The sequence below is a fragment of the Pan paniscus genome, chromosome 1 (genome assembly GCF_029289425.2).
Source record: "Pan paniscus chromosome 1, NHGRI_mPanPan1-v2.0_pri, whole genome shotgun sequence".
NCBI classification, from domain to species: Eukaryota; Metazoa; Chordata; class Mammalia; order Primates; family Hominidae; genus Pan; species Pan paniscus.
The window spans coordinates 107,659,890-107,681,984 of record NC_073249.2 but is presented as its reverse complement, the minus strand read 5'-3'; positions in this window follow the sequence as shown (position 1 = coordinate 107,681,984).

The following is a 22,095-nucleotide window of genomic DNA, read 5'->3' as shown; positions in this document are numbered from 1 at the left end:
AAATTCTAAAATTTCTAGAAGAAAGCATGGAATAAAACTTTTGTTAGGCAAAACTTGAATTAGGCAAAACTTTCTTAGATATAACACCAACAGCATGATCCATTTTCAAAAAATGATAAATTGGACTCCATCAGAATTAAGAACTTCTCTCTTCGAAAGGCATTGTTAAAAGAACAACGACATACCACAAACTGAAAGAAAAGAAACTTGCAAATTATACATAAGATAAATAACTTGTATACAGAATATATGAAGAACCTGCTATACTCAATTATAAGAAAAAAATTATCCAATTTTTTAAATAAGCAAATGTTTGAATAGACATTTCACAAAATTATATAGATGGGAAGTAAACAGATGAAAAATTTTCATCATTAGTCTCAGAGATAAGAAATTAAGACCTCAATGACAGCACTACACACTTCTTGGGCTGCCTAAAATTTAAAAATTGGAAATACCAAGGGTTAGCAAGGATGTGGAGCAATCGAAATTTGTATACAATGTTTGATGGAAACATAAAATGGTACAAGTTCGTCAGTCCATAAGTCTCTCAAAAAGTTAAACATACACCTACAATATGACCCAATCATTCCACTCCTCAGTATTTATCTAAGAGAAATAATAAGATATATCCATACATGAACTTGTACATAAACATTTATAGCATCTTTATTTTTAATAGCCCCAAACTGGAAACAACCTGAATGTCCATCCACAGGTGATAAACAAATATGTCATATATATGCAGTAGAATATGTGTCAGCAATAAATAGGAATAAACTACTGACACAGCAGTGACATGAACATCAATAATTATGTTATAATCTTAATGTTATTAAGACAGACCAAAACAGAATACATGCCATATAATTCAGTTTATATAAAATACCAGAAAATACAAATTAGTGTAAGACAGCAGACTAATGATTGCCTGGGGATGAGGAAAGGCAAGGAAGGGGAAGAAAGAGGGATTTCCAAGGGGCAGAGGAAATATTTAGGAGGTGAAAAATGTGTTCATTATCTTGATTGTGATGATGGTTTTACAGGATATACATGTGTTAAAACCTATCAAAATATATGCAGGGTTAGGGGTTGAATTATGTACCCCCAAAATTCAAATGTTGAAGTTCTAACCTGTAGTATATCAGAATGTGAACTTATTTGGAAATAAGTTCATTACAAATGAAATTAATTAATATGAAATAATACTGGAGTAAAGTAGGCCACTAGCCAATATGATTGGATATATCCCCTTCCAAAAAGAGGACACTTGGACACAGACACATGAACAAGGAGAATGCCATGTGAAGAATGAAATTATGTTGCCTCAAACCAAGGACTACCAGAAGCTGCAATAGAGGCCTGGAATACATCCTAGCTCAGCAGCTTCAGAGGGAACATGGTCCTGCAGACACTTTGATCTTGGACTTCTGGCCTCTAAAACTGTAAGAAAATAAATCGCTGTTGTTTTAAACCACTCAGTTTATGGTACTTTGTTATGGCAGTCCCAGGAAACTAATATATGCAATTTATTGTATGTCAATTATACCTCAATAAAACTGATAAAAAAATATGGTAGGTGGAAATCATCTGTGCCTACTTGTCTAACTTCATGTCATACCCACCTCTCTCCACCTTTTATTTATTATGTCCCTTAGAACATTCCAAACTTGTTCTTGGAACAGTGCTTTTACATTTGCTATTTGTTCATTATGGAGCAACCTTTCAACAAGTCTTTGAATGGCTTTCTCCTTATCATCTCAGCTTAAAAATTACTTCTTTAGAAAACCCTTCCTTGACCACCCAGTCTAATACAGCCTACTGCCACTGTCACTTTTTATCCTGTTATCTCATATATTCTTCATTGCACTTAGCATTTTCTGATACTATATTATTTGTTTATATACTTATTCTCTGTCTCCCCCTTTCCAACCAGACTGTAAGCAATTTAAATGGATGCTTTGTTTGTCTTGCTCATCACCATATCTTCAGAATCCAAACCAGCCTCTGCTATATATTAGGTACTCAGTAAATATTGATTACATAAATAAATGGAAACATAGATCCTATTCTGACATTTCGCATCCATGGAGAGGTTATTTAATGCTCTGATGTTCTATAGATAGTTATAGGCAAAGTCAGGCTAAAATCCAAGTTTCTTGACATCGTTTTTGTTGCATTAAAATTTTAACTCATTTTCAAAGAAAAACAAACACTCGTACTCTTTACTTAGCTAAACAGAGAAGTGGCATTAAAATATGAATCAGATTTACTGACATTATCCTTTACCCCAAAGATTGGGTACTTTTCTAGCTCCTACTATTCTCTATATCCATAAAATTCTAAAATCCTGGGCAATATAGACACTTTTAAAATAATCAGTTTAGCCATCTTAAGCCTGAGTTATCAGTAAGAGTCATATTAAAATGGCCTGCAACATGAAACAAAACCTGTTTGTTTACTTAATTCCTTTCCATGCTTTTTTTCTTAATACAGATAATTGGTAGCAAACAGAGTTCACCCTATCTGCATATTGAGCATTTTATTATTTTAAAGCTCTCAAGTGAGAAGACAAAATTGATTTAATATGTATAAAAATTATGTCAATTTGCTTTTCTCTTTTGGTAACAGATTAAAGCCCCTTGTATACCAGATTTACATGAATGTATGCAAGTTCTTTTGTATTTCAAAACATTTTTTGAAATTAAGGTCATCTATAAATGTTAATAGAAATTGCTAACATCTTCTGTAATAAAATTTGTAGTGTTATAAAGTCAGATTGGTATCCAATTTTCCTTACCTGTCTGTCAAAACTAGTTTCTCTATCCCTTAATATAATATCTTTCTTTCTACTTATGTTACTTTATATAACCTCTTGGTAATTAGATATTATTTATCTGGCTGAATAATGTGAGCAGTATTAATTGTATTCACAAAAACAGGTATAACCACTTCTCAGCAACTAATGAACAATATGCTATTAATCTCACCCAAAAATTTTAAACTTTTCTTATCTTTTTTTAGCACACCTTTTATTTCTAAAGAAGTTTGCAGTATGATTATATGCAAAAATTAATCAAAAATTTAGTTAGCAAATTAATCAGTGGTAGTCACAGAATAACAAATCCATAATGTAGTTAACTTGTCTCACTACATATGTGTGAGTTTTCCTAGTGTTTAGAATTATCTTCTATTGGGAACAATGGCTATTCATGAACTCATTAATTCATTTGTTCAACAAATCTATGGGATTTCCACCTCATTCCAGACACTGCCCTCAAGAAACTCCTTCTTACCAGTCATCTTCTTCACACAGCTATAAAATAACAGTCCAGACCTCTCCTTGAGCCCCAGACCCATGTATCCAACCCCTACAAGACATCTCCAATTACACGTTCCACAGGAACTTCAAACTCAGTGAGAACCCTGAATCCCAGGGACTGAGTTACGTTCCTCCTTCTTATACCAGCATATCGCCCTCTGAGCTTACTCCCAAAAGAAGGCAGGAGAAAGGCACTAAGCCAGCTATTTTAGCCCAAAATATGAACCAGGTTTGGTGAACCTCCCCATAGGTAAAGTAAGTAAAGGAATAGGGAGAGGACCAAAATGTGTTTAGGTAAACACATTTTGATTTCAAGGAAGTCAAGAGTAGGGAAAAGCTCTTCCCTGCCTGGCACAAGAGGAGGCCTCCCAGTCTCTACTCCAGCACTACTAACCATTGTTTTCATTGGTCAGTGCCCAGACTATTCAGCTTCTCCCAAAAGCCCCACATATTTCTGCTTTCACCCATCAAGGATTCACTGGTATAAGAATTTCCCTTCTACTAAAAACAGTTAGAAAACAGGGCAAAATATATGAACCAATTATTCATAGACTTTGGATAATAGGCACCACAAGGCTGATACTGAAAGAAACGAAACAAATAAATTAAGCCCTACGATTGTCCTAGAAACCTGAAGCCAGTTTCTAGGCTACAGTACAGAGAGGGGGAACCAAACAGAGACTATACTCTTAAGGAATTGTGAAGAAATGTATAGAAGTTCAGGGAGTCTGAAATGCCTAGAATTTTTAGGACAGAGAAATGAAGAGGAGGGAGCTGCCTAGAAAGAAAATCTGGAGATCTGAAAGGGGTTTTCATTGAGTCTTCAACTGATGACCAATTCGTATATGATGGGGTTGAAACTATGAAGCCAAGGAAAGATCACTGAAAATCAGGAGGCTGAACAATTCCTAGAGCTTACTTATGTCTAAAAATAGTTTGTGCTTCCATAAGCCAAAGTGGAGAAGTATTATAATACATAATTAGGTAGAGTCCTCAGAGAAGTCATGCTTTAAAAGTGAGGATAAATTAACTCTAGAGTTAAGGCTGCTCTGAACCTTCCTGAACAAAGATAAAAAGGAACTTTCAAAAGGATTGAGAGAACCAAGTAACATGAATGTCTGCCAGAACAAAGTTCAGTATTCCTTTAAAAAATACAACAAAATATAACTCACTTATTAAAATGTAAAATTAACAATGTTGAGCATCCAATAAGAAATTACTAGGCATGCAAAGAAATGAAAAATATGACCCCTACCAGAAGGAAAATCAATAAATAGAAACAGGCTCAAAATGGCAGAAATAATGAAATTCACAGACAAGAACCTTAATAGAGCTTTTACAAACATTTTTAATACATTTAAGAATCTAAATGAAAACATGAATATGAGGAAAAGAGAAATAAAAGGTATAATAAAAAACCCAAATGGAACTTCTAGAGATTAAAAATACAGTATCCAAAATGAAAAAAGAAAAGTCACTGAATGAACTGAAAAACAGAGTGGATTGTTCAGAAGAAAATATCAGTACACTTAAAGACACAGCAATAGGAACCATGGTAGCCAACCTCCAAGATGGTAACAATGGTAGCCAACCTCCAAGATGGTACCAATGATCCTCAATTCCTCGTACTTGTGTCATTGTGTAATACCCACCCATTGTGTAATACCAGGATTTGATATGTCTGTGTGATCTTCAGATTGGAGCAGAATTGAAGTTATGTGATTCCTAAAGCTGTCATAAAAGACATTCCACTTTCATCTTGCTCAGTTGAATCACTTGCTATGAGGGAAGTCAGCCATCAAGTCACAAAAACACTCAAATGACAGCAACTGTGGAGCAGTCCAAATGGCAAAGGACAGAGACCTCCTGCCAACAATCAGAACCAACTTATCAACAATGTAACTGAGTCATCTTGGAAGTAGACCTTCAGCCCTTATTAAATCTTCAAATGACTGCAATCCTAAGACAGTATCTTGACTGCAACTTGATGAGAGACACTCCAAGCCAGAACCATTAGCTAAGTCACACCCAAATTCATGATCCACAGAAATCATTTGATATATGTTTATCATTGGTTTAACCTATTAATTTTTAGAATAATTTGTTGAGCAGCAACAAATACCTAATTCAGAGACTACTTAAAATGAATACCACAGGGAAAAAAAGTTTTTTAAAAAGCCTTAGTAGAATAATATCAAGCAGAATAAAATACATGTAATTGGAGTCCAGAATAAAAGGTGAGAATTAAAGTGGGGACCAAAAAAAATTGAAAATATGTGGCTAAAATATTTCCATATTTGATGACTATAAAACCGCAAATCCTAGAAGTTCAATAAAACCCAAGTGAAATAAACATTTAAAAAACAGTTATGCTTTTCTCCCCCATGATAGAAGATTAGATGCTTTTCTAGCATCCTTCACCTACTTGGAAGAAGCAAAACAGTGTTTAGAGATTCACACTCAAGAAGGAACACAAGAATTCAACAGAAAAGCAAAGGACATTAACCTTTTGTCAGATGAGTAGGTTGCAAAAATTTTCTCCCATTCTGTAGGTTGCCTGTTCACTCTGATGGTAGTTTCTTTTGCTGTGCAGAAGCTCTTGAGTTTAATTAGATCCCATTGTCAATTTTGGCTTTTGTTGCCATTGCTTTTGGTGTTTTAGACATGAAGTCCTTGCCCATGCCTATAAATCATGCTGCTATAAAGACACATGCACACATATGTTTATAGCAGCACTATTCACAATAGCAAAGACTTGGAACCAACCTAAATGTTCAACAGTGATAGATGGGATTAAGAAAATGTGGCAGGAGGAGCCAAGATGGCCGAATAGGAACAGCTCCGGTCTACAGCTCCCAGCGTGAGTGACGCAGAAGATGGGTGATTTCTGCATTTCCATCTGAGGTACCCTGTTCATCTCACTAGGGAGTGCCAGACAGTGGGCGCAGGACAGTGGGTGCAGTGCACCATGTGCCAGCCGAAGCAGGGCAAGGCATTGCCTCACTCAGAAAGTGCAAGGGATCAGGGAGTTCCCTTTCCTAGTCAAGGAAATGGGTGACAGACGGCACCTGGAAAATTGGGCCACTCCCACCCAAATACTGTGCTTTTCCAACCGGCTTAGGAAACGGCACACCAGGAGATTATATCCCGCACATGGCTGGGAGGGTCCTACACCCACAGAGTCTCACTGATTGCTAGCACAGCAGTCTGAGATCAAACTGCAAGGTGGCAGCGAGGCTGGGGGGAGGGGTGCACACCATTGCCCAGGCTCGCTTAAGTAAACAAAGCAGCTGGGGACCTCGAACTGGGTGGAGCCCACCACAGCTCAAGGAGGCCTGCCTGCCTCTGTAGGCTCCACCTCTGGGGGCAGGGCACAGACAAACAAAAAGACAGCAGTAACCTCTGCAGACTTAAATGTCCCTGTCTGACAGCTTTGAGGAGAGCAGTGGTTCTCCCAGCACGCAGCTGGAGATCTGAGAATGGGCAGACTGGCTCCTCAAGTGGGTCCCTGACCCCTGACCCTGACCCCTGACCCCAGAGCAGCCTAACTGGGAGGGACCCCCCAGTAGGGGCAGACTGACACCTCATATGGCTGGGTACTCCTCTGAGACAAAACTTCCAGAGGAATGATCAGACAGCAGCATTCACGGATCACGAAAATCTGCGGTTCTGCAGACACCACTGCTGATATCCAGGCAAACAGGGTCTGGAGTGGACCTCTAGCAGACTCTAACAGACCTGCAGCTGAGGGTCCTGTCTGTTAGAAGGAAAACTAACAAACAGAAAGGACATCCACACCAAAAACCCATCTGTATATCACCATCATCAAAGACCAAAAGTAGATAAAACCACAAAGATGGGGAAAAAAACAGAGCAGAAAAACTGGAAACTCTAAAAAGCAGAGCACCTCTCCTCCTCCAAAGGAACACAGCTCGTCACCAGCAATGGAACAAAGCTGGACGGAGAATGACTTTGAAGAGTTGAGAGAAGAAGGCTTCAGATGATCAAACTACTCTGAGCTACAGGAGGAAATTCAAACCAAAGGCAAAGAAGTTGAAAACTTTGAAAAAAATTTAGACGAATGTATAACTGATGGAGCTGATGGAGCTGAAAGCCAAGGCTCGAGAACTATGTGAAGAATGCAGAAGCCTCAGGAGCTGATGCGATCAACGGGAAGAAAGGGTATCAGTGATGGAAGATGAAATGAATGAAATGAAGCGAGAAGGGAAGTTTAGAGAAAAAAGAATAAAAAGAAACGAATGGAGCCTCCAAGAAATATGGGATTATGTGAAAAGACCAAATCTATGTCTGACTGGTATACCTGTAAGTGACGGGAAGAATGGAATCAAGTTGGAAAACACTCTGCAGGATATTATCCGGGAGAACTTCTCCAATCTAGCAAGGCAGGCCAACATTCAGATTCAGGAAATACAAAGAACACCACAAAGATACTCCTTGAGAAGAGCAACTCCAAGACACATAATTGTCAGATTCACCAAAGTTGAAATGAAGGAAAAAATGTTAAGGGCAGCCAGAAAGAAAGGTCGGGTTACCCACAAAGGGAAGCCCATCAGACTAACAGCTGATCTCTCAGCAGAAACTCTACTAGCCAGAAGAGAGTGGGGGCCAATATTCAACATTCTTAAAGAAAATAATTTTCAACCCAGAATTTCATATCCAGCCAAACTAAGCTGCATAAGTGAAGGAGAAATAAAATACTTTACAGACAAGCAAATGCTGAGAGATTTTGTCACCACCAGGCCTGCCCTAAAAGAGCTCCTGAAGGAAGCACTAAACATGGAAAGGCACAACTGGTACCAGCCACTGCAAAATCATGCCAAAATGTAAAGACCATTGAGACTAGGAAGAAACTGCATCAACTAACGAGCAAAATAACCAACTAACATCATAATGACAGGATCAAATTCACACATAACAATATTAACTTAAAATGTAAATGGACTAAATGCTCCAATTAAAAGATACAGACTGGCAAATTGGATAGAGTCAAGACCCATCAGTGTGCTGTATTCAGGAAACCCATCTCACATGCAGAGACACACATAGGCTCAAAATAAAAGGATGGAAGAAGATCTACCAAGCAAATGGAAAATAAAAAAAGGCAGGGGTTGCAATCCTAGTCTCTGATAAAACAGACTTTCAACCAACAAACATCAAAAGAGACAAAGAAGGCCATTACATAATGGTAAAGGGATCAATTCAACAAGGAGAGCTAACTATCCTAAATATATATGCACCCAATACAGGAGCACCCAGATTCATAAAGCAAGTCCTGAGTGACCTACAAAGAGACTTAGACTCCCACACATTAATAATGGGAGACTTTAACACCCCACTGTCAACATTAGACAGATCAACGAGACAGAAAGTTAACAAGGATACCCAGGAATGGAACTCAACTCTGCACCAAGCGGACCTAATAGACATCTACAGAACTCTCCACCCCAAATCAACAGAATATACATTCTTTTCAGCACCACACCACACCTATTCCAAAATTGACCACATAGTTGGAAGTAAAGCTCTCCTCAGCAAATGTAAAAGAACAGAAATTATAACAAACTGTCTCTCAGACCACAGTGCAATCAAACTAGAATTCAGGATTAAGAAACTCACTCAAAACCACTCAAATACATGGAAACTGAACAACCTGCTCCTGAATGACTACTGGGTACATAATGAAATGAAGACAGGAATAAAGATGTTCTTTGAAACCAGTGAGAACAAAGACACAACATACCAGAATCTCTGGGACACATTCAAAGCAGTGTGTAGAGGGAAAGTTATAGCACTAAACGCCCACAAGAGAAAGCAGGAAAGATCCAAAATTGACACCCTAACATCACAATTAAAAGAACTAGAAAAGCAAGAGCAAACACATTCAAAAGCTAGCAGAAGGCAAGAAATAACTAAGATCAGAGCAGAACTGAAGGAAATAGAGACACAAAAAACCCTTCAAAAAATTAACGAATCCTGGAGCTGGTTTTTTGAAAGGATCAACAAAATTGATAGACCGCTAGCAAGATTAATAAAGAAAAAGAGAGAAAAGAATCAAATAGACACAACAAAAAATGATAAAGGGGATATCACCACCAATCCCACAGAAATACAAACTACCATCAGAGAATACTACAAACACCTCTACGCAAATAAACTAGAAAATCTAGAAGAAATGGATAAATTCCTCGACATATACACTCTCCCAAGACTAAACCAGGAAGAAGTTGAATCTCTGAATAGACCAATAACAGGATCTGAAATTGTGGCAATAATCAATAGCTTACCTACAAAAAAGAGTCCAGGACCAGATGGATTCACAGCCTAATTCTACCAGAGGTACAAGGAGGAACTGGTACCATTCCTTCTGAAACTATTCCAATCAATAGAAAAAGAGGGAATCCTCCCTAACTCATTTTATGAGGCCAGCATCATCCTGATACCAAAGCCGGGCAGAGACACAAACAAAAAAGAGAGTTTTAGACTAATAGCCTTGATGAACATTGATGCAAAAATCCTCAATAAAATACTGGCAAACCGAATCCAGCAGCACATCAAAAAGCTTATCCACCATGATCAAGTGGGCTTCATCCCTGGGATGCAAGGCTGGTTTAATATATGTGAATCAATAAATGTAATCCAGCATATAAACAGAACCAAAGAGAAAAACCACATGATTATCTCAATAGATGCAGAAAAGGCCTTTGACAACATTCAGCAGCCCTTCATGCTAAAAACTCTCAATAAATTAGATATTGATGGGACGTATCTCAAAATAATAAGAGCTATCTATGACAAACCCACAGCCAATATCATACTGAATGGGCAAAACTGGAAGCATTCCCTTTGAAAACTGGCACAAGACAGGGATGCCCTCTCTCACCACTCCTATTCAACATAGTGTTGGAAGTTCTGGCCAGGGCAATTAGGCAGGAGAAGGAAATAAAGGGTATTCAATTAGGAAAAGAGGAAGTCAAATTGTTCCTGTCTGCAGATGACATGATTGTATATCTAGAGAACCCCATTGTCGCAGCCCAAAATCTCCTCAAGCTGATAAGCAACTTCAGCATAGTCTCAGGATACAAAATCAATGTACAAAAATCACAAGCATTCTTATACACCAATAACAGACAAACAGAGCGCCAAATCATGAGTGAATTCCCATTCACAATTGCTTCAAAGAGAATAAAATACCTAGGAATACAACTTACAAGGGATGTGAAGGACCTCTTCAAGGAGAACTACAAACCACTGCTCAATGAAATAAAAGAGGATACAAACAAATGGAAGAACATTCCATGCTCATGGGTAGGAAGAATCAATATCGTGAAAAGGGCCATACTGACCAAGGTAAATTATAGATTCAATGCCATCCCCATCAAGCTACCAATGACTTTCTTCACAGAATTGGAAAAAACTACTTCAAAGTTCATATGGAACCAAAAAAGAGCCCGCATCACCAAGTCAATCCTAAGCCAAAAGAACAAAGCCAGAGGCATCACACTATCTGACTTCAAACTATACTACAAGGCTACAATAACCAAAACAGCATGGTACTGGTACCAAAACAGAGATATAGACCAATGGAACAGAACAGAGCCCTCAGAAATAATACCACATATCTACAACTATCTAATCTTTGACAAACCTGACAAAAACAAGAAATGGGGAAAGGATTCCCTATTTAATAAATGGTGCTGGGAAAACTGGCTAGCCATATGTAGAAAGCTGAAACTGGATCCCTTCCTTATACCTTATACAAAAATTAATTCAAGATGGATTAAAGACTTAAATGTTAGACCTAAAACCATAAAAACCCTAGAAGAAAACCTAGGCAATACCATTCAGGACATAGGCATGGGCAAGGACTTCATGTCTTAAACACCAAAAGCAACAGCAACAAAAGCCAAAATTGACAAATGGGATCTAATTAAACTAAAGAGCTTCTGCACAGCAAAAGAAACTACCATCAGAGTGAACAGGCAACCTACAGAATGGGAGAACATTTTTGCAACCTACTCATCTGACAAAGGACTAATATCCAGAATCTACAAGGAACTTAAACAAATTTACAAGAAAAAAACAAACAACCCCATCAACAAGTGGGTGAAGGATATGAACAGACACTTCTCAAAAGAAGACATTTATGCAGTCAAAAAACACATGAAAAAATGCTCATCCTCACTGGCCATCAGAGAAATGCAAATCAAAACCACAATGAGATACCATCTCACACCAGTTAGAATGGCCATCATTAAAAAGTCAGGAAACAACAGGTGCTGTAGAGGATGTAGAGAAACAGGAATTCTTTTACACTGTTGGTGGGACTGTAAACTAGTTCAACCATTGTGGAAGTCAGTGTGGCGACTCCTCAGGGATCTAGAACTAGAAATACCATTTGACCCAGCCATCCCATCACTAGGTATATACCCAAAAGATTACAAATCATGCTGCTATAAAGACACATGCACACGTATGTTTATTGAGGCACTATTCACAATAGCAAAGACTTGGAACCAACCTAAATGTCCAACAACAATAGACTGGATTAAGAAAATGTGGCACATATACACCATGGAATACTATGCAGCCGTAAAAAATGATGAGTTCATGTCCTTTGTAGGGACATGGATGAAATTGGAAACCATCATTCTCAGCAAACTATCGCAAGGACAAAAAACCAAACACTGTATGTTCTCACTCATAGGTGGGAATTGAACAATGAGAACACATGGACACAGGAAGGGGAACCTCACACACCGGGGACTGTTGTGGGGTGGGGGGAGGGGGGAGAGATAGCATTAGGAGATATACCTAATGCAAAATGACAAGTTAATGGGTGCAGCACACCAGCATGGCACATGTATACATATGTAAAAAACCTGCACGTTGTGCACATGTACCCTAAAACTTAAAGTATAATAATAATAAAATTTTAAAAAATAATAAAATAAATAAAACAAAGGTGACAGATTGCATCATCAGCAGATCTGTATTACAAGAAATGTTAAAGGAGGTTCTTTGAGAAAAAAATAAACAGGAGAAAATGTGATACTACTCAATGAAGAGATGAGTAAATATGTGAGCAAATAAAATTGTTATCATTTCTAATATTGGCAAAAGATGACTGAAGTGAAAGAAGCCAGATACAAAATGTCACATATTGTATGAGTGCATTTATATGACATATGTATAATAGGTTAATGCATGGAGACAAAAAGCTGACTGGTGGTTACCAGAGGCTGGAGAGAGTAGGGAATGGAAAATAACAGCTTAATGAGTACAGAGTTTTCTTTTGGGGTGATAAAAATGTTTTGGAACTAGAGAGATGTGGTGGTTGCATAACATTGTGAATGTATTAAATGCCACTGAGCTCTTCACTTTAAAATGGTTACTTTCCTTGTGTAAAGTTTACCTCAATTTTCTTAAAAAGACAATTGACAGCTTAAAGCAAAATTAATAATTATTGTGGTGTTTGTAGAAGTAAATAGTATGTCAAGAATAAAAGAGAGAATAGGAATAAGAAATAGAAATATATTTCTGTAAGTAAGTTTCTTACACTATATATTATTCTGTTCTCACACTGCTAGAAATAACTACCTGAGACTTGGTAATTTGTGAAGAGAAGAGGTTTAATTGACTCACAGTTCCACAGACTATACCAGAAAGCATGACTGGGAGCCCTCATGAAACCTACAATCATGGCAGAAGGTGAAGGGGAAGCAAGCACCTTCTTCACATGGTGGCAGCAGAGAGAGTGAGAAAGAGAAGAGGTAAGTGCCACACACTATTAAACCATCAGGTCTTGTGAGAACTTATGATTGCAAGGGGGAATTCTGCCCCCAAGATCCAATTACTTCCCACTAGGTTCCTCCTTTGCTTCAATGTGTGATTTGGGTGAGAACACAAATCCAAACCATATCATTCCACCCCTGGCCCCTCCCAAATCTCATGTCCTTCTCACATTTCAAAACCAATTATGCCTTCCCAACAGTCCCCCAAAGTCTTAAGTCATGCCAGCATTAACTTGAAAGTCCAAGTCCAAAGTTTCATCTGAAACAAGGCAAGTCTCTTCCATCTATGAGCCTGTAAAATAAAAAAACAAGTTAGTTACTTCAAGATACATTGGGGGTGCAGGCATTGGGTAAATATTCCCATTCCAAAAAGGAGAAATTGGCCAAACAAATGGGCTACATGCTCCATGCAAGTCTGAAACTCAGCAGGGCAGCCATTAAATCTTAAAGCTTTGAAATAATTTCATTTGACTCCATGTCTTACATCCAGGACACACTGAGGCAAGCAGGGGGTGGGCGCCCATGGCCTTGGGCAGCTTCACCCCATGGCTCTGCACAGGATGGCACTGAGTGCCTGTAGCTTTTCCAGGCACAAAGTGCAAGCTGTCAGTGGATCTACCATTCTGGGGTCTGGAGGATGGTGGCCCTCTTCTCACAGGTCTGCTATGCAGTGCCCCAGTGAAGACTCTGTGTGGGGGCTCCAATCCTACATTTCCTTTCCACATTGCCCTAGTAGAGGTTCTTCATGAGGGCTCCACCCCTGCAACACCACATGGAATTCACCAAGGCTTGGGGCTTGCACTCTCTGAAGCAATGACCTGAACTGTACCTTGGCCCCTTTTAGCCATGGCTGGGGCTGGAATGGCTGTGATGCAAGTCACCATATCCTGAGGCTGCAGAGAGCAGCAGGGCCTTGTGCCTGGCCCAGGAAACCATTTTTCCCTCCTAGGCCTCCTGAGTGATGGGAGGTGCTACCTCAAAGGTCTCTGAAATGCCCCAGAGACATTTCCCCATTGTCTTGACTATTAACATTCAGTTCCTCTTTACTTATTCAAATTTCTACAGCCAGCTTGAGCTTGAATTCCTCTCCAGAAAATGGATTTTTCTATTCCATCAAATGGTCAGGCTGCAAATTTTCCAAACTTTTATGCTCTGCTTCCCTTTTAAATATAAGTTCCAATTTCAGACCATCTCTTTCTTTATGCAAATGAGCATAGGCTTTTAGGAGCCTCCAGGTCACATTTTCAAGGCTTTGCTGCTTAGAAATTTCTTCTACCAGATACCCTAAATCATCTCTCTCAGGTTCAAACTTACACAGATCTCTAGGGCTGGGGCAAAATGCTGCCAGTCTCTGCTAAAGCATAGCAAGAGTAACCTTTACTCCAGTTTCTAATAAGTTCCTCATCTCCATTTGAGACACCCTCTGTCAAGCCTCTGAGTCCAAGCTAAGGCATCATATCCCCTATACATCCAGATGACCCGAAGCAACTGAAGAACTACCAAAGAAGTGAAAATAGCCAGTTCCCGCCTTAACTGATGACATTCCACCATTGTGATTTGTTCCTGCCCCACCCTAACTGATCAATTGACCTTGTGACATTCCTTCTCCTGGACAATGAGTCTCAGAAGCTCCCCACTGAGCACCCTATAACCCCCACCCCTGCCCACAAGAGAAAACCCCCATTTGACTGTAATTTTCCACTATCTACCCAAATCCTATAAAACTGCCCCACCCCTATCTCCCTTTGCTGACTCCTTTTTTGGACTCAGTCCACCTGCACCCAGGTGGTTAAAAAGCTTTGTTGCTCACATAAAGCCTGTTTGGTGGTCTCTTCACATGGACAAGCATGTCACCCTCAGCCTGGACTTCATTTTCCATATCACTATCAGCATTTTGGTCAAAAGCATTCACCAAATCTCTAGGAAGTTCCAAGCTTTCACATATCTTCCTGTCTTCTTCTGAGTCCTCCAAACTGTTCCAACCTCTGCTCATTACCAGTTCCAAAGTCACTTCCACATTTTCAAATATCTTTTTAGCAGTGTCCCACTCTTCTAGTACCAATTTTCTGTATTAGTCCATTCTCACATTGCTAGAAAGAACTACCTGAGAGTGAGTAATTTATGAAGAAAAGAGGTTTAATTTACTCCATTAATTACCTGACCTCCATAAGCCACTACTTTAACTGGAGGACCACAGTGATGTTTTGGGTCCCTTGGAATCAATGTCAGCTCAGAGCCAGTGTCCAGTATTCCCTGAAAGATCTGATCATTTCCCTTTCCTTAATGCACAATTACCCTGGTAAAAGGTTGAAGGTCAGGCCGGGAACAGTGGCTCATGCCTGTAATCCCAGCACTTTGGGAGGCCGAGGCAGGCAGATCATGAGGTCAGGAGTTCAAGACCAGCCAGGCCAACAAGGTGAAACCCTGTCTCTACTAAAAATACAGAAATTAGCTGGGCATGGTGGCATGTGTCTGTAATCCTAGCTACTGGGGAGGCTAAGGCAGGAGAATTGCTTGAACCAGGACCCAGGAGGCGGAGGTTGCAGTGAGCCGAGATTGTGCCACTGCACTCCAGCCTGGGCTACAGAGAGAGACTCTGTCTCAAAAAAAAAACAAAAACAAAAAACAAAAAAAAAGGTTGAAGGTCTCCTTGGGGAAGGATGGGAGAAAGATTAACAATTGTTGGTAGTGTAGTGGGGTCCTTCCTCAAGGGGTTCTGGGTCTGTAAACTGGTTCAAGTCTGAAAATTGATTGAGGGGCTGTGATTCTGTTTTTATAATTCAAATTGGTCTTTTGTCCATTTGACCTGGAAATTTTCTGCTTATATAAATTAAGTAAGGATGCAGTAGGCTTCCTATAAATTTCACTTCTAGCTACATCATGATTAGTTAGCCAATGCCAGAGCTCTACATGCATCAGACTATTCTGATTGCTACTTTGCCTCTGCTGTCCATTGTGGTAGCTACACCCACCTTACCTCTGACGGTTGACTGCTGCCACTTAGCCCCTGCCACCTTGGAATCCAAGTGTTCTCATTTAAATTTTGTAGTTGAATGACTGCAGTTCCTACTGTAACATCTGGCACACAGAGAAGAGCAATTACAGAGCCCTTCAAGGATGCAAGTGCTCCCCTCACAAATCTGTTTCACAAAGTATTGATCAAGGGTATATCTTCTAGACCCTCCCAGCTGGGATGAGGGGGTCTAAAGTGTCTAATCTACTCCAGCATCCCAATCTCCCTAAGCATTTGGATCCTCTACATTCAAACAAAAGAGATCAGGCTTTTCCAGCTTGCACACAGTGGGCTTTCTTTTAATCCGTATTTTAGCTAACCAAGCAAATAAACTATTAGAACCTTTTTCAGCTCCCCAAGCTGCAACATTAAATGCAGAGTCCCTACTTAGTGGGCCCAAATCAATAAATTCAGCCTGATTCAATCCTATGTTCCTTTTATCATTATCCCAAACCCTTAATATCCATTCCTTTGTCTGTTCTCCAGATTTCTGCTTATATAAATTTAAAACTTGAAGCAGTTAATGGAGTTTTAGCTCAGGTCTGACTTACAGTGGGTGCAGTGCATCCCTGGGCTCATCCTGTGGTCATTTTCTCAGTGTCAGTATGCATAATTGGCATAGATATACTTAGCACCTGGCAGAACCTCCACATTGGCTCCCTGACTGGTAGGGTGAAAGCTATTATGGTGGTAAGGGCCAAATGGAAGCCATTAGAGCTGCTTCTACCTAGGAAGATAGTAAATCAAAAACAATATCGCATCCCTGGAGGGATTGTGGAGATTAATGCCACCATCAAGGACTTGAAAGATGCAGGGGTGGTGATTCCCACCACACCCCTGTTCAACTCTCCTAGTTGGCCTGCGCAGAAGACAGATAAATCTTGGAGAATGACAGTGGATTATTGTAAGCTTAACCAAGTGTTGACTCCAAATGCAGCTGCTGTACCAGATGTGGTTTCATTGCTTGAGCAAATTAACACATCTCCTGGTACCTGATATGCAGCCATTGATTTGGCAAATACCTTTTTCTGCATTCCTGCCCATAAGGCCCACCAGAAGCAATTTGCCTTCAGCTAGCAAGGCCAGCAATATACCTTTACTGTCCTACCTCAGGGTATATCAACTCTTCAGCTTTGTGTCACAATCTTGTTCGGAGAGATCTTGATCACTTTTCCACTCCACAAGATATCACACTGGTCCATTACATTGATGACATTGCGCTGATTGGATCCAGTGAGCAAGAAGTAGCAAACACACTGGACTTATTGGTGAGACATTTGCATGCCAGAGGATGAGAAATAAAACTGACTAAAATTCAGGGACCTTCTACCTCAGTAAAATTCCTAGGGGTCCAGTGGTATGGAGCCTGTGGAGATATTTCTTCTAAGGTGAAGGATAAGTTGCTGCATTTGGCCCCTCCTACAACCAAGAATGAAGCACAATGCCAAGTGGGCCTATTAGGATTTTGGAGGCAACACATTCCTCATCTGGGTGTGTTACTCTGGCCCATTTATCAAGGGACTTCAAAGGCTGCCAGTTTTGAGTGGGGTCTAGAACAGGAGAAGGGTCTGCAACAGGTCCAGGCTGCTGTGCAAGCTGCTCTGCCACTTGGGCCATATGACCCAGCAGATCCAATGGTGCTTGAGGTGTCAGTGGCAGCAGATAGGGATGCTGTTTGGAGCCTTTGGCAGGCTCCCACAGGTGAATCACTGCAGAGGCCTCTAGGATTTTGGAGCAAGGCCCTGCTATCTTCTGTAGATAACTACTCTCCTTTTGAGAGACAGCTCTTGTCCTGTTACTGGGATTTGGTGGAAACTGAACATTTGACTACGGGTCAAGTCGCCATGCAACCTGAACTGCCTATCATGAATTGTGCTTTTTTACCCATTTAGCCATAGAGTGGGGTGTGCACAGCAGCACTCCATCATCAAATGGAAGTGGTATACACATAATCAGGCTTGAGCAGGTCCTGAAGGCACAAGTAAGTTGCATGAGGAAATGGCTCAAATGCTCATGGTCTCCACTCCTGCCACCCTGCCTTCTCTCCCCTAGCCTGAAGCAATGGCCTCATGGAGAGTTCCCTATGATCAGCTGACAGAGGAAGAGAAGACTAGGGCCTGGTTCACAGATGGTTCTGCATAATATGCAGGCTCCACCCAAAAGTGGGCAGCTGCAGCACTACAGCCCCTTTCCAGGTCATTTCTGAAGGACAGCGGTGAAGGGAAATCTTCCCAGTGGGCAGAAGTTTGAGCAGTGCGCCTGGTTGTGCACTTTGCATGGAAGGAGAAATGGCCAGATATGCGATTATATATGGATTCATGGGCTGTAGCTAATGGTTTGGCTGGATGGTCAGAGAATTGGAAGAAGCATTGTTGGAAAATTGGTGACAAAGAAATTTGGGGAAGAGGTATATGGATGGACCTCTCTGAGTGGTCGAAGATTGTGAAGATATTTGTATCCCATGTGAGTGCTCACCAACGGGTGACCTCAGTAGAGGAGGATTTTAATAATCAAATGGATAGGAAGATTCTTTCAGTGGACACCACTCAGTCTCTTTCCCCAGCCACCCCTATCATTGCCCAATGAGCCCATGAACAAAGTGGCCATGGTGGCAGGGATGAAGGTTGCACATGGGCTCAGCAACATGGGCTTCCACTCACCAAGGCTGACCTGGCTACACCCACTGGTGAGTGCCCAATTTGCCAGAAGCAGAGACCAACACTGAGCCCTTGATATGACACCATTCTTTGGGGGGTGATTATCCAGCTACTTGGTGGCAGGTTGATTATGTTGGACCTCTTCCATCATGCAAAGAGCAGCAGTTTGTTCTCACTGGAATAGATACTTACTCTGGATATGGCTTTGCCTATCCTGCACACAATGCTTCTGCCAAGACTACCATCCATGGGCACACAGAATGCCTTATCCGCCATCATGGTATTCTGCACAGCATTGCCTCTGACCAAGGCACTCACTTTATGGCTAAAGAAGTACAGCCGTGGGCTCATGCTTATGGAATTTACTGGTCTTACTATGTTCCCCATTATCTTTAAGCAGCTGGATTGATAGAACGGTGGAATGGGCTTTTGAAGTCACAATTACAACACCAACTATGTAATAATACTTTGCAAGGCTGCGGCAAAGTTCTCCAGAAGGCTGTGTATACTCTGAATTAGCATCCAACATATGGTACTGTTTCTCCCATAGCCAGGATTCACGGGTCCAGAAATCAACGGGTGGAAGTGGAAGTGGCACCACTCACCATCACCCCTAGTGACCCACTAGCAAAATTTTTGCTTCTTGTTCCTGCAACATTATGTTCTGCTGGCCTAGATGTCTTAGATTCCAGAGGGAGGAATGCTGCCACCAGGAGACACAACAATGATTCCACTAAACTGGAAGTTAAGATTGCCACCTAAACACTTTGGGCTCTTCCTACCTTTAAGTCAACAGCCTAAGAAGGGAGTTAATGTGTTGGCTGGGGTGATTGACCTGGACTATCAAGATGAAATCAGTCTACTACTCCACAATGGAGGTAAGGAAGAGTATGTCTGGAATACAGGAGACCCCTTAGGGCATCTCTTAGTATTCCCATGCCCTGTGATTAAGGTCAATGGGAAGCTACAATAGCCCGATCCAGGCAGGACTACAAATGGGACAGACCCTTCAGGAATGAAGGTTTGTGTCACTCCACCAGGAAAAAAACCACAACCAGCTGAGGTGCTTGCTGAAGGCAAAGGGAATATAGCATGGGTAGTAAAAGAAGGTAGTCATCAATACCAGCTATGTCCACATGACCAGTTGCAGAAACAATGACTGTAATTGTCATGAGTATTTCCTCCTTCTTTTGTTAAGAACATGTTTGTGCATGCGTACACTTGTACTAAGAAAAGATCATTTTATTTCCTTTTTCCTTTATCATGTGACATAAGATTTATTGACTTCACATCAGCATTTAAGTGTTAACTTTATGTAATAGCATTTGGCTTGGGGATTGTGCATTTCCCATTGTATGAAGGATAGTTGTATTACGTTAGGTGTAATTATGACCTTATTACTGCCTGTATTTGAAGATTATGTGTGATTTCAGGAGATGTGTATGGATTCAAGTTGACAAGGGGTGGACTTGTGATGGTTAATATTGAGTGTCAGGCTGGGCACGGTGGCTCATGCCTATAATCCCAGCACTTTGGGAGGCCGAGGTAGGCGGATCACTGGAGATCAGGAGTTCGAGACCAGCCTGGCCAACATGGTGAAATGCTGTCTCTACTAAAAATACAAAAATTAGCTGGGCATGGTGGCGTGCGCCTGTGGTACCAGCTACTCAGGAGGCTGAGACAGAAGAATTGTTCAGGTGGTGGATGTTGCAGTGAGGCAAGATTGCACCACTGTACTCCAGCCTGGGTGACAGAGTGAGACTCTGTCTCAAAAAAAAAAAAAATTGTCAACATGGTTGGATTGAAGGATGTCAAGTGTCGTTCCTGGGTGTGTCTGTGAGGATGTTGCCAAAGGAGATTAACATCTGAGTCAGTGGGTTGGGAAAGGCAGACCCATCCTCAGTCTGGTTGGGCACAATCTAATCAGCTGCAAGTGCAGCCAAAATAAAAGCAGGCAGAAGAATGTGAAAAGGGTAGACTGGTTTTGTCTTCTGGCCTACATCTTCCTCCTGTGCTGGATGTTTCCTGCCCTCAAACATCGGACTCCAAGGTCTTCAGCTTTGGGACACAGACTGGCTTCCTTGCTCCTCAGCTTGCAGATGGCCTATTGTGGGACCTCATCTTATGATCATATGAGTCAATACTCCTTAACAAATTCCCCTTTATATATACATCTATCCTATTAGTTCTGCCCCTCTAGAGAACCCTGACTAATACATTGACTTTATCAAAGTTGCAGGATACAAATTCACTGGACAAAAATCTCATTACTGACTTCTCCCTGCCACAGGGTATCTGAAGGGTGAGACCATGCCACATTCATAACCTTTTTTTGGATCTTGAGACCCAAACATGAATCTCAAGATCCATGACAGGCCAAATGAACCTGACAGGCCAAGAAAGTAGATGAGGCCAAGAAAGTAGATGGGTCCAAGGATGACCCATCTACTTTCTTGGCCCATCATGCCCATCTGGCATGTCATATACTATAGCTACCTATCACTGGCCAGAGCCTCCCTGTGATAGCTGTCATGTGTTAATTCATGGGAACTACAGCCTGCAATCTACAGTTGATCTTTGACAACACAGGTTTGAACTGCTTGGGTCCATTTATATGCAGATGTTTTTCCAACCAAACATGGATTGAAAATACATAATTCAGCTGGGTAGAGTGGCTCACGCCTGTAATCCTAATACTTTGGGAGGCCGAGGTGGGTGGATCACCTGAGGTCAGGGGTTCAAGACCAGCCTGGCCAACATGGCAAAACCCTGTCTCTAGTAAAAATACAAAATTCAGCGGGGCATGGTGGCACATGCTTGTAATCCCAGCTACTCCAGAGGCTGAGGCAGGAGAATCGCTTGAACCTGGGAGGTGGAGGTTGCAGTGAGCTGAAACCACGCCACTGCACTCCAGCCTGGGTGACAGGAGTGAGACTCCATCTCGAAAAAAAAAAAGAAAGAAGAAAGAAAAAGAAAAAATATAATTTGTGGGTTTCTGTATCCCATGAATTCTGCCACAACCACATATACTGAGACTTGTATACACAGGTTTTGCAGGTTGAATTGTGAGGCATGGATTTTTGGTATATCAGCAGGGAACAGAGGGTCCTGGAACCAATCCTCCAAGTATGCCAATATTCCTTTTGTGTTTTTTAGAGATGAAGTTTCCATTATGTTACCCAGGATGGCCTCGAACTCCTGGGCTCAGGTGATCCTCTCACCTCAGCCTCTGGAGTGGCTGGGACAGTGCTGGGCTCTGTACTTCAATTTTTGAAGAACCTGGGAGAAGCA